Source organism: Triticum urartu, chromosome 7, assembly GCF_003073215.2.
Source record: "Triticum urartu cultivar G1812 chromosome 7, Tu2.1, whole genome shotgun sequence".
NCBI lineage: Eukaryota > Viridiplantae > Streptophyta > Magnoliopsida > Poales > Poaceae > Triticum > Triticum urartu.
The window spans coordinates 339,294,612-339,309,541 of NC_053028.1; positions in this window are offsets into that span (position 1 = coordinate 339,294,612).

Here is a 14,930-nt window from a genome sequence, read left to right on the forward strand (position 1 = left end):
TATTTCTCTCTATTCCTTTTTCTTTTTTATTTTGGCAAGCATCATGTGGTGAGGAAAGATCTAGGCACATATATCTAGTTGGATATGAGTAGGATGAGTTATTATTGTTGACATCACCCTTGAGGTGAATACGTCAGGAGGCAAAATTATAAGCCCCTATCTTTCTATGTGTCTGGTTGAAATGTTTTGCTCGTGTGTATGTGGTGAGTGTTAGCAATCATAGAAGACTATATGATGGTTGAGTATGTGGACTTGCCTAAAGGCTCCGACACGTGACCCTTCCTGAAAATATGATTAATTGCAGTTGCAGAGTTGACTGAGAACATAGTTTGTTGGTTTCCAATAGAGTTTATGCTTTATACTTCAATGTTGTGATGAATTGTTACTTATTCATGAGAAGTATACGATAAAAGTACTATGATAAAAGTTTTATGTTTAAGTTTGTTGCTGATATAATAATTTACATGATGCTTCTATGTTTGTATTTTGTTCTAATCGACACCTCTTGTTGTGGAATTGTCACGGCAGATGTCCTAGCAAAAGGACTTTGTCGTAGGGCCATCGCAACTACGAAGCTTAAAGGGGTTAATCGGGACAAAGGACACAAGAGATTTTATACTAGTTCGGCCCCTTACGATGAAGGTAAAAGCCTACGTCTAGTTGTGTTGATATTGCTGGGGTTTCGATCACCAAGAGGCTAGTTCGCCGGCTTGGTTATCGATCTCTTGTTTCTTGCCCTAAGCCGCCACCGGGTCATCCCCTTATATACACGGGTTGACGCCTGGTGGCTTACAGAGTCTCGGCCGGCTTATAAATTGTGTCCGGCTCGGTGACTTCTTTTACATTCCTTTTCTTACAAGTCTTTTCTTTTATACGGTGGTTTACAATATTGGGCCTTAAGCCACTGCTAGGCCTTTAGGCCTTCTATAAGGTTTAACAGACTATCGCCTTGAGTGTTTACTAGGCTTCCTTCATGACCTGCCATTGGGTCTTGACCCGGCCCCTCCTGGGCGGGTCATAACTGATAGCTATGTCCCCAACATTAGGCCCCAGGTTGACTTTGAACTTTGTTCTTTGTCAATCTTTCAACACTTAGACAAAATCCATCTTCTTATCCTCGCAGAGGTTTTTGTAACCCGCCATGACGTCATCTCTTGAAAACATAAAAAACTCTTATGACGTCATCTCTCTACGGATCTTCATTTTTAATGCCTCCCGAGAATCGAGGCGTCCGTTTAGTTGGATAACCATTATTTGGGTATTCCTTGATTTTCGCGCCCGTCTGTTTGCTTTTTCCTTATAAATAGGCACGCGGCCGGTTTTTCTCATTCTCCTCTCTTATTCGTCTTCCTCCTCTCGCGACCTCCGCTGCTGCTCGAGTTCTGCCGCCGTCGCAGAGCATCTTGTCATCGTCGACCTTGGCCGCTGCATCAACCAGACTCAGTTCAGAGAAAGGTGGCTACCTTCCATGGAGGACCCGTGGCCGTAAGTATTCACCCTCCGTTCCTCAGATCCGCATTTAGAGCTTCTAGGGTTTCCTGCGTGTTCTTCGTAGTTGTTCATGGTTCTTCGGAGTTTCTTCCACTCCCGCCTCTTCTTGATCCAAAAAGAGATGTATGCTTATGCGGTAGTTGTTTGGTGCCTCCTCTTGAATTTAGTTGATCCTTTTTTCTGGTACGAAGGCCGCATTAAAACTGATGAACTCATCTGGGCTATATTTTTAGGTCTAGAAAATTCTTCATTTTGAACGGCCATTTGATCCATAATAATATCCAGAAATTAAGAAACCTGTTTGTCTCCATACTTAACCAATTCTGCCGCTGGTATTTCCCAAGTGTCTGTAGTCATGGCGGCTTACTGCGCCGGCTTACTTTTCCTTATATGACATTATCCCTTATTTAAGCTGCCATTGCTCCCCTATACCATTATCACTTAAGTTAACCATTATCCTTGAATTGAAATGGCAGGTTGCTTTCCTTTCAGTTCGTTTTCGAACATCATCCCGTACAAGGCACCGATTGTCTGCAACTGGGTTCCCTCAATAGTCACTGAGGACACTCTGAAGGACTTCTTTACCATAGGTTTTTTGCCAGGGAAAAATATTATGTGCTACCGTGCACCTGAACCAGAGGAGGAACGGCCCAATCCAAGAGATGGTGAAGTCATTGTCTTTTCTGACCACATGAACCGTGGTTTTTCCCCGCCCGGCTCAAAGTTCTTCAGAGAAGTCCTCCATTTTTTCAACCTCCACCCTCAAGATACCGGACCCAATTCTATATCCAATATCTGCAACTTCCAAGTACTCCGTGAGGTTTACCTTCAAGAAGAGCTGGCCGTGGAGCTCTTTAGAGAGTATTTTTATCTGAACTGGCAGAACGAGTGCACCAATGGCCTTAGCTTGGAACTTGGGCGCCATCTTCCCCCTTATAGTCTTGCCGAGTCATCCCAAAGACTGGAATCTGACTTGGTTCTAATGTCAAGACACTTCACCAGCAAATGAGAAGCCACTGCCGGGTTATCACGCCGAGCGTCCTGACTCCAAATTTTCGCTCCCTGACAAACTTACTGCTGCCGAACGCAAGAAGCTGATTCCCTCAATCAAAAGGATTAATGCTTTATTGGGGAACGTCTTAACCGGAGTTGACTTGACCCGTTGCTGGGTTGCGTGGCGGGTTATTCCTTTAAGCCGTCGATCAAAATTCATGTATGAGTATGGTGGAGGCCCAGACGACTCTCTTCGTCACAGCTCCGTTCAATTAACGGAAGAAGATATTGTCTCAATGTCAACCCTTCTGGTGAATGGAAAATACGAAGACTGCAGTAAAGTTGGGTTAAACCCCTTCTGCAAGCTTAACCCAGTGCAAGAAGTAAGGAAACTCTGATCTCTCTCCTTTGTATTTTTCCCAGCTGTATTGTTTTTTAATACTTGCCTGACCTTTCATCTTGTTTTTACCTGTTTACAGGCCAAATCTGATTTCTATAAAGTTAAATATGACCATGAAGCTGCCAAGAAAGCGAGAGTCGCCGCCATAAACGCCAAGAAAACGACCCGAAGGTCTAGAAATAAGAAGAAGAGTACCGCTGAGGATATGATGAAGCTTGATGATACTTCTGAGTCGGAGGTAGCCCTTGACTCCCTTGGCCAACTTTTTAATAATATTATTAACACTGATCATTGCCAGGATGACACAGGGGCCAGTCAGGTTGTGGAAGAAGAGGTAACTATTTCCTCCGACTCATCCCATTTGCCAAGACAGAAACTTCGAGTCATAACCCGGAAAGTAAGGTTTTCACACCCTTTGGCTTATCTGGATCCTCACTTTCTTTTGAAAAAGCAGCAACATGAGAGCCGCCGTCAAGCTCGGAACGAAGACGAACCGCCTGTTATTCTTCAACAAACTCCGCAAAAGCGCCGTAATGAGGTTTTACTTCTTTGTCTTTGACTTTCTGCTTAATGGATCCTTTCCCTTGCATTACTTAACTTTACTTTATCTTTGCAGGAGGTGTCTCACTCTTCTGGCGACTCGTCTCAGACCCAGTTTCCGGCCTTCAAGACTGCCCTTGGGTAAGGAAAAAAATCCTCTTTCCTCCATGTTTTTCAAACTGTATCTTTATACTGACAGTCCTATACTATTTCTCTTAGTGGTCAAGCCGGTGGAAGACCCGCCAGTTCCTGTCCCTGAACCAACCATGCCCTCTTCTCCTCCGTTAACTCACACTCCAGAAGACCTGCCTGTCAACGTAGATGCAAATCCTCATAAGCCATCGGTTGACGATACCACTGTTAACCCATCTGCCACTAGACCATCCAGGTCGGCTAACCTGCCAACACCGTCTGTGCAAGACGTACTGATCACCGGAAGCTGCTTTGTTGAGCCGGGGAATCCCACGGTGTTGGCTCGTCACACGGCGAAACAAGAGGTGTTGGAGAGACAGAAAGTTCGTCTTGACATTTCGCATTATGGCCATCTGAATGCCAACGATATATTATCCGGCTATCTCAGCCATGTGCACTCCAGCCGTGACTCAGAGATAGAAATGGTCAAGCAGTTGCAGCTAAAGTATGAGGTATATTCTTCCGGCTTACTTATATTCTGCCAGCCCCCAAGTCTTTAGATTATGAGAAAACCGGAATGATCTGTAGACTTTATGATATAGGCTAAGACTGTACCTTTAGATTTTCCTATAATCCAATAAAATTTGCACAAAGCTTCACCTGTAGTCCCCAAGGGCCGGTTCATTTAACCATAAATGAACCGGTACTTTGAATTTTATAACTGTCTTGTACCGAATCCAACAAATACTGTAATCCGGCTTAACCTTGAGAAACTTTGCTAAATATCATACATTAGCCCCCAAGCGCCAAGTGCTGTTACTTTGTAAAGTATTTGGGACTGGAAGTATTTTAGAGTCATAAGGAATTGATTTGGCATACATTAGCCCCCAAGTGTCAAGTGGTTTTGCAGTGCAAAAGCACTTGAGACTTGAATCTTGAATTTTAAACCTTAATTGAAATCTTGACTCATCTGGGTATGTTTTGCAGAATGCCTTATCTAAACTGAGCTCGCAATTAACTGATGTGAAGACCCGGCTGGCGGATTAGGAGGCAGAAATCAATTCTGCTGACTCCAAACTACAACTGAGTCTTGCTGAGACGGAAAATTTGAAAACCAGTTTGACTGTCAAGAAGAAAAACTGGGCTGAGGAAAAAACTCTGTTGACACAACACGCCGAGAAAACTGAGGCAGCCCTTGAAGAGGTTACAACGGAGCTGACCGATTTAAAGGACCGGGTGTCTCAAATGGTGGTTGCCATCTTTGGTAAGCCATCTGTATTTGATATTGTGTACTTTCTGTTGATCCAGAATATAAACCACCAGCTGACTCTGTTTACAAAATATGTGCAGGCCCACGAAGCAAGAATTTGAGCCAAGATAATGCGATTAAACTGAAGGCGGTGTATACCTTAGTGGAGCAATTGTATATTGGCGCACAACAGGCACTTGCCGCTATCTCTCCTGCCAATCAAGGACCCAACTGGCTCAGTGACGTCTTAAAAAAGATGTCAATCTTACCCGCCAGGTTCCAAGAAGTGAAGCGCTCCTGTGCCAGAGCCGGAGCTTTGACTACCCTGAGCCGCTCCAAGGCTTGGGTGCCAGATCTAGACCCAGCGGACGTGGCCAGAGGGTATCCTACCGTGAAGGAAGACGGATCTCCCTTTGACCAAGATGACTTCATGGCTTGCGTGCGCAGAGTTCGACCTCAGGCAACTGTTCATGGAGATGAAACTAATATCGACAAGTATCAGCCGGGTTTTGATGTGGAAAACAGGAAGATGGAAACTCCCTCGTACAAGGTGACATATTTAATCCCGCCTGTTCGTGAACATACATTTGCTCCAGAAGTTGATCCGGCCGGCCTAATTGACAAAGAAGCGGAATTTATTGCCATGAACGGTTTTGATTGGTCAAAGCCCAGCTTCCAATCAGCAGAGGGCGGTGAACCGGTGAGGAAGGAGTGATGACCATCTTCATGGGCTTGTAAAAGCCTTGTAATAGATTAGTTTTGAAAACACTTCATATTCTGCCTATGCCATCGCGTATAAGACACCGTGTGTTACTCTGTTCTTTCTGATGTTAATGTATGCATCATATTTATGGTTGTCCCTGCAATACTTCAACCCTGTTCTTGTAGATAAAAAGGAAAATACTGGCTTGGCGGCTTAGTACCAAACGGGTCAGAACACCCGGTTTATAGCCAATATTTTTATCATAAAAAACAAAACCAGATGTAGAAAGAAAACAAGACTGAAATAACCTTTGATTAATACAGAAAGCAACTATTCATAAACAATAGCCACACCTGTACCTTTGATCTCCTGACCACCGGTTTAAATGACCAAGGTGATGAAGTTGATAATCCAGTCTTTTTTGAGAAGTCAATGCTTCTAAATACTTAATGATTATCATGCCTTGGCGGCTTGTTGTCAAATAGTCCAGCCGGTGAAAAGACCATGCTGATTATTTGTGAAATTGAGACAACAAAAAACCAATAAGGCAAATAACAGCTGGTAAAAAAAATTAACCTTGCAATTAAAGATTTGGGGTTTCTGATTCGAATACGATTAGTAAACCAGACCAAAGGGGTTAAGCTAAGGTCCGTATATGACCATATAGCCCCCAGTGGTTTTGGCGTTGCGCCGATCAAGAGGGCACCGACAGCTATGTTCTCTTTGGTTCGAATACGACCTATGTTTGAACAGGAAGCCACCAAATGATCTTGAGAGGTTTTTAGCGACCCTGATTCCAATACGATCCAAGTCGGACCCAAAAGGGGTTAAGCTGTGCTTCGAATACGATCAAGAAGCCCCCTAGTGAGTTTGGCTGTGAGCCGATCAAAAGGGTTAGGACAGCTATGTTCTCTTTGGTTTGAATACGACCTATGTTTGAACAGGAAGCCCCCAAGTGACCATGATAGTTGCAGCTAGATTCGAATACGATCATAAGCCGGACCAAAAAAGGTTAGACTTGATTCAAATATGATCATCTCCTTAATAGTCATTTGAAAGTAGTAGTAAAAAATAATAAAGATGTGTAATCTTTCTGAAAAGAAAAGAGACCGACGGTCCTGCTTTATTACTTATCATAATATATATAACGTCAACGTATGTACATGATGAGAGCTGGTGGCTCAGGTGTAGTATGGCCGAAGTTGAGCAATGTTCCACGGCCGGCGGGTCTCCTCTTCCGACTTACATGAGTCTTTGTGCTCTCGAACGTCAATGAGGTAATATGACCCGTTGTTTAAGTTCTTGCTAACCACAAAGGGTCCTTCGCAAGGTGGGGATATCTTGTGTGCATCTGATAGATCCTGGATGAGCCGGAGCACCAGGTCACTTTCTTGAAAAGTCCTGGATTTAACTCGGCGGTTGTGATAACGGCGCAGGTCCTGTTGATAAATTGCTGACCAAGCTGCTGCTAAGTCTCTTTCCTCATCTAACAAGTCAAGTGCATCCTGTCTGGCTTGTTCATTGTTAGCTTCAACATAAGCCGCCACACGGGGCGAGTCATGACGGATGTCACTAGGCAACACTGCTTCCGCTCCATAAACCATGAAGAAAGGTGTATAACCTGTAGACCTATTAGGGGTGGTGTTGATACTCCACAGCACTGAGGGTAACTCCTCTACCCAACAACCTGGGTTCGCTGCAAGGGAACCATAAGCCGGGGCTTGAGACCTTTTAAGATTTCCTGATTTTCTCTCTCAGCCTGACCATTGGATTGAGGATGAGCTACAGACGAAACATCAAGCCGGATATGCTCGCGCTAACAGAACTCCTCCATAGCCCCTTGGGATAGATTAGTGCCATTGTCAATGATAATGCTATGTGGAAAACCAAAACGGAAGATCACCTTTTTCTTGAACTGAACCGCTATGGTCGCATCACACTTACTCACTGGTTCTGCCTCAACCCACTTTGTGAATTTGTCAACTGCCACTAAAAGATGCGTCTTTTTATCCTTAGACCTTTTGAAAGGTCCAACCATGTCAAGCCCCTAGACCGCAAAGGGCCAAGTGATTGGAATCATCCGCAACTCTTGAGCCGACACATGTGCTCGTCGTGCGAATTTTTGACATCCATCACATCTACTGACCAGATCTTCTGCATCAGCGTGAGTCGTCAACCAATAAAAACCATGATGAAAATCTTTGGCCACCAGAGACTTTGACCCGTCGTGATGACCACAATCACCTTCATGGATCTCATGCAGTATTTCTTGGCCTTCTTCAGGGGAAATACACCGCTGAAACGCTCCGGAGACACTGGGATGGTATAGTTCTCTGTAAGAAATCGTCATTGACTTAGACCGCCGGGTTATCTGTCAGGCCAGGGTCTCATCCGCTGGCAGCTCACCCCGGGTCATGTAAGACAAGAACGGTATTGTCCAATTAGGGATGACGTGAAGAGCCGCCACCAACTGCGCCTCCAGGTCAGGAACGACTAGATCTTCTTCTGTAGGTAACTTAACAGACGGGTTATGCAAAACATCCAAAAAGGTGTTACGTGGCACCGGCTTACGCTGAGATCCCAACCGGCTTAAAGCATCAGCCGCTTCATTCTTCCTACGGTCAATGTTCTCCACCTGATAACCTTTAAAATGCTCTGCAACAACATCAACTTCACGGCGATAAGCCGCCATGAGAGGATCTTTGGAATCCCACTTGCCTGACACCTGTTGAGCTACCAAATCTGAGTCGCCAAGACACCGGACCCGGCTCAGGCTCATCTCTTTAGCCATTCGAAGACCATGGAGCAACGCTTCATATTCCGTTGCATTGTTAGTGCAAGGAAACATCAGCCGCAACACATAACAAAATTTGTCACCTCGAGGGGAGGTTAAAACAACTCCAGCCCCCGAGCCTTCCAACTGTCTGGACCCATCAAAGTGAATAGTCCAATATGTGTTGTCTGGTTTCTCCTCCGGCATCTGCATCTCTGTCTAGTCATTAATAAAATGAACTAGTGCTTGAGACTTGATCGCAGTGCGTGGCACATACTTCAACCCGTGGGACCCAAGCTCAATGGCCCACTTGGCGACTAGTCCAGTGGCTTCTCTATTTTGAATGATGTCTCCCAAAGGAGCAGAGCTAACCACAGTGATTGGGTGACCCTGAAAGTAATGTTTGAGCTTCCGGCTCGCCATGAACACCCCATATATGAGCTTCTACCAATGTGGATATCTTTGTTTGGATTCAATCAACACCTCACTGACGTAGTAAACCGGCCGTTGAACCGGATGTTCCTTGCCGACCTCCTTGTGTTCCACCACAATTGCCACACTAACAACTCGTGAGTTGGCGGCTACGTATAAAAATAGTGGCTCTTTCTCAACTGGAGCAGCCAGGACTGGCCGCTCAGCAAGCTGTTTCTTCAGATCCTCAAAAGCAGAGTTCGCAGCATCGCTCCAAACAAAATCATCCATTTTCTTCATCATTTGATACAAAGGCATCGCCTTCTCCCCTAACCAGCTTATGAACCAGCTCAAAGCCGCAACACGACCCGCTAGCCGTTGAACGTCATTGATGCATGTTGGTTTGGCCAGGGATGTGATTGCCTTAATCTTCTCCAGGTTAGCTTCAATACCTCGGTTGGACACCAAAAAACCCAAGAGCTTGCCAGCTGGGACTCCAAAAACACACTTGGCCGGGTTAAGCATCATTCTGTAGACCTGGAGGTTATCAAAGGTCTCTTTCAGATCTGTGACCAAGGTTTCCTCTTTCCTAGATTTTACCACTATATCATCCACATAAGCATGAACATTACGCCCAATCTGATTGTGAAGGCAATTCTGCATACACCGTTGATAAGTTGCCTATGCACTCTTGAGCCCGAAGGGCATAGACACATAGCAGAAGGCTCCAAACGGAGTGATGAAAGCTGCCTTCTCCTGGTCCTTGACTGACATATTGATCTGATGATAACCTGAATAGGCATCCAAAAAACTCAAACGTGCGCAACCCGCCATAGCATCAATGATCTGATCAATACGGGGGAGAGCGAAAGGGTCAGCCGGACAAGCCTTATTTAAATCGGTGTAATCCACACACATATGCCAGGTGCCGTTCTTTTTGAGTACAAGCACCGGGTTAGCTAACCACTATGGGTGAAAGACTTCCACAATGAACCCGGCCGCCAAGAGCCGGGCCACCTCTTCTCCGATGGCCTTGCGCCTTTCCTCGTTGAATCGTTGGAGAAACTGCCTGACTGGCTTAAACTTTGGATCTATATTGAGAGTGTGCTCAGCGAGTTCTCTCGGGACACCCGGCATGTCAGAAGGTTTCCATGCAAAGATGTCCCGGTTCTCAAGGATGAACTCGATGAGCGTGCTTTCCTATTTTGGATCCAAATTGGCACTGATGATGAATTGCTTGGATGAGTCGCCGGGCACAAAATCAACTGTCTTGGTGTCATCAGCTGACTTGAATTTCAACACCGGTTCATGCTCCGTTGTTGGCTTCTTTAGAGACATCATGTCTGCCGGGTCAACATTATCTTTATAAAACTTCAGCTCCTCCGTTGCACAAACAGACTCAGCATATGCAGCATCTCCTTCATCACACTCCAGGGCTATTTTCTGGGTTCCATGTACTGTAATGGTGCCCTTCTAACCCGGCATCTTGAGCTGCAGATACACATAACACGGCCGAGCCATGATCTTGCCGTAAGCCAGCCGTCCAAACAAAGCATGATATGGGCTTTTGATCTTAACCACCTCAAAGGTTAATTTCTCCGCTCTAGAATCATATTCATCCCCGAAGGCTACTTCCAGTTCAATCTTGCCAACTGGGTATGCCGATTTTCCAGGTACCACACCATGAAAAACAGTGTTAGATTGCTTAAGACTCTTATCAGTCAACCCCATCCGACGAAACGTCTCATAGTAGAGGATGTTGATGCTACTACCGCCATTCATGAGCACTTTAGTGAATTTATATCCACCAACCTGAGGCGCTACTACCAAGGCCAAGTGACCCGAATTGTCAAACCGGGGAGGATGATCCTCTCTGCTCCACACAATAGGTTTTTCTAACCACCGTAAGTAACGCGGAATCGCCGGCTCCACGGTATTGACAACCCTGTTGCGAAGCTTTTGGTCCCGCTTGCACAAGCTAGTGGTAAACACATGATATTGCCCACTATTCAACTGTTTTGGGTTGCTCTGATATCCGGATTGCTGCTGATTACCTTGGCCAGGTTGTGGATTATAACCTCCTTGGTTACCCGCATGTCCCTGACCGTGAAAACCGCCTCCACCTGAGCCGGCGCCCGGGCCATGAAAGCCGCCTCCACCTGAACCACCGCCAGGGCCGTGACTTCCATGGAATGCATTTGAATTCTTGAATGCCTTCATGATTGTATAGTCCTTCCACAGATGGGTGGCTGGCTTCTCCCGGGTGCCGTGTCTTGGACAAGGTTCATTCAATAGTTGCTCAAGGGTGGGACTTGACAGGCCCGACCGAGGGGACTGCCTACCCTTGCGCCATTGAGTGTTGCCCTGTGCATTGGTGTTAGCCACAAATTCGTCAACCTTACGTTTATTACCTCCTTGATTTGCTGGGTTATGTTGGTGACCCTTGCCGTTGCCGTTCTTCTTTCACTTCCCTGTCTTTTCTTCATCAGACACAGGGTCCTTGGTACTATCAGAGTCAGCATACTTGACGAGAGTCTCCATCAACTGGCCCATGTCATTGCAGTCACGTTTAAGCCGCCCCAGCTTCTGCTTCAGAGGTTCAAAACGGCAATTTTTCTCCAACATTAATACTGCCGAGCCAGCATCCATCTTATCAGATGAATGAATTATCTCCTTGACCCGGCGCACCCAATGGGTTGTGGACTCCCTTCCTCTTGTTTACAATTAGTCAGGTCCATGATTGACATAGGTTGTTTGCATGTGTCTTTGAAGTTCTGAATGAACCGGGCCCTTAACTCCGCCCATGAGCCGATGGAATTGGGGGGAAACCCTTTTAGCCAAGTACGATCCGTTCCATCCAACATCATGGTGAAATATTTAGCCATTGCCGCGTCGCTGACCTCCAACAGCTCCATGGGCATCTCATAACTCTCAATCCAGGCCCCAGGTTGCAAGTCGGCCGTGTAATTAGGCACCTTACGAGGCCCCTTGAAGTCCTTTGGCAAATACTCATTACGTATGGTAGGCACCAGGCAAGGGACACCTCCGGTTCTCGTGGACACTCCTGCCTCAACCGAGGTTGTTGGATAAGCCGGCAAAGTCTGGTGAGCCGCCTGCTCCGCTGCCAATTGAACCGCTCGCTCAGCCTCTTGTCGGATCCTCTCCTGATCCGCCAAGTTAAGGGCTCCAGCCTGTCCCGACTCATGCCTATGCGGCCGGTTGCGGCGTTGAACATTGCTCGACATGTGAGCTGAATCCATATGCCTACTGTAGCTTGGGCTCCGGCTCGGGCGAGGGGTTGAATGGATCCTGTCTCGACTGTAAGAGTACGCATCCTGCTGCGCTAGAGCTGTTTGAAGAAGTTCTCTCACCCTTCGTGTTTCGATCACCGCCGTAGAGTCGCCCTCCATCAGGAGAGCCGCCAAATGAGCCAAAGCTGCAATGAGGTTTTCCAAGGGATTGGAGAAGTGACCCGGTGGTGTTGGCACATAATAATGTGGAGCGGTGTGTACACGAGGTGGTTCCATGGTGCGCCGCTGAACCGGTGCCCCGGGTGTCGTGATCCGATTTGCCTCCGGCAGGTTACTTGCCCCGGCCCCGGGTGTATGAAAAAGGTTCCTAGGATCGAGTGTCAGAGGTAGACATGACTGAGTTTTCTGGTGCCTTTTCTCATGACCTCGTTTGATGCGTTCAGATCCACCGAGAGCCAGAAAGTCTCTGCCTGAAGCTGCTGAGCATGAACATCCAAAGCCGCCTGTTCCGCGGCCATCCAGACCTCTGATGTCTACTACACAACCTTCTTCTTGTAGGCGTTGTTGGGCCTCCAAGTGCAGAGGTTTGTAGGATAGTAGCAAATTTCCCTCAAGTGGATGACCTAAGGTTTATCAATTCGTAGGAGGCGTAGGATGAAGATGGTCTCTCTCAAACAACCCTGCAACCAAATAACAAAGAGTCTCTTGTGTCCCCAACACACCCAATACAATGGTAAATTGTATAGGTGCACTAGTTCGGCGAAGAGATGGTGATACAAGTGGTATATGGATAGTAGATAAAGGTGTTTTGTAATCTGAAATTATAAAAACAGCAAGGTAACTAATGATAAAAGTGAGCGTAAACGGTATTGCAATGCGTTGAAACAAGGCCTAGGGTTCATACATTCGCTAATGCAAGTTCCCTCAACAATACTAACATAATTGGATCACATAACTATCCCTCAACATGCAACAAAGAGTCACTCCAAAGTCACTAATAGCAGATAACAAACGAAGAGATTATGGTAGGGTACGAAACCACCTCAAAGTTATTCTTTCCAATCAATCCGTTGGGCTATTCCTATAAGTGTCACAAACAGCCCTAGAGTTCGTACTAGAATAACACCTTAAGACACACATCAACCAAAACCCTAATGTCACCTAGATACTCCAATGTCACCTCAAGTATCCGTGGGTATGATTATACGATATGCATCACACAATCTCGGATTCATCTATTCAACCAACACATCGAACCTCAAAGAGTGCCCCAAAGTTTCTACCGGAGAATCACGACGAAAACGTGTGCCAACCCCTATGCATAGGTTCACGGGCGGAACCCGCAAGTTGATCACCAAAACATACATCAAGTGAATCACGTGATATCCCATTGTCACCACAGATACGCACGGCAAGACATACATCAAGTGTTCTCAAATCTTTAAAGACTCAGTCTGATAAGATAACTTCAAAGGGGAAACTCAATCCATTACAAGAGAGTAGAGGGGGAAGAGACATCATAGGATCCAAATATAATAGCAAACCTCGCAATACATCAAGATCGTGCCAAATCAAGAACACGAGAGAGAGAGAGAGAGAGAGAGAGATCAAACACATAGCTACTGGTACATACCCTCAGCCCCGAGGGAGAGCTACTCCCTCTTCGTCATGGAGAGAACTGGGATGATGAAGATGGCCATCGGAGAGGGATTCCCCCTCCGGCAGGGTGCCGGAGCGGGTCTAGATTGTCTTTCGGTGGCTATGGAGGCTTCTCGCGGCGGAACTCCTGATCTATTGTGCTCCCGGATGTTTTTATGGTATATGGAGATATATAGGCGGAACAAGTACGTCAGGGGAGCCACGAGGGGCACACGAGGGTGAAGGACGCGCCCTAGGGGGGTGGGCGCGCCCCCTACCTCGTGGCTTCCTCAAAGCTTCCTTGACGTAGACTCCAAGTCTCCCTCGTTGCTTCTGATCCAAAAATAAGTTCCGTGAAGTTTCAGGTCAATTGGACTCCGTTTGGTTTTCCTTTTCTGTGATATTCTAAAACAAGGTAAAAACAGAAACTGGCACTGGGATCTAGGTTAATAGGTTAGTCCCAAAAATAATATAAAAGTGTATAATAAAGCCCATAAACATCCAAAGTTGACAATATAATAGCATGGAACAATCAAAAATTATAGATACGTTGGAGACGTATCACAACCCAACAAACACCTTCGGAGATACCTGTAGAGCATCTTTATAATAACCCAGTTACATTGTGACGTTTGATAGCACATAAGGTATTCCTCCGGTATCCGGGAATTGCATAATCTCATAGTTGAAGGAATATGTATTTGACATGAAGAAAACAATAGCAATAAAACTGAATGATCAATATGCTAAGCTAACGGATGGGTCTTGTCCATCACATCAATTTCCTAATGATGTGACCCCGTTCATCAAATGAAAACACATGTCTATGGTTAGGAAACTTAACCATCTTTGATTAATGAGCTAGTCTAGTAGAGGCTTACTAGGGAAACGGTGTTTTGTCTATGTATCCACACATGTATCAAGTTTCCGGTTAATACAATTCTAGCATGAATAATAAACGTTTATCATGATATAAGGAAATATAAAATAACAACTTAATTATTTCCTCTAGGGCATATTTCCTTCACTTTATTGAAACAAAATCTATAAAACATGATTACTACAGTAACTTAATCATGTGAACACACAAAAACAGTAAGGATACATATTGGGTTGTCTCCCAACAAACGATTTTCTTTATTGCCTTTTTAGCTAGGCATGATATTATAATGATACTCTTCCAATCCCAATCCCTATGATAGTCTTATTCATACTCCAAAAGATATAAGTGAAGTGCATGGAGCATTCTACAATTAATATAGATTTAGCAACATCCAAGCTCAAAATATATAAGTGAAGCACACGAATCATTCTATAAATCCATGCTCAAAAGATTTAAGTGAAGCACA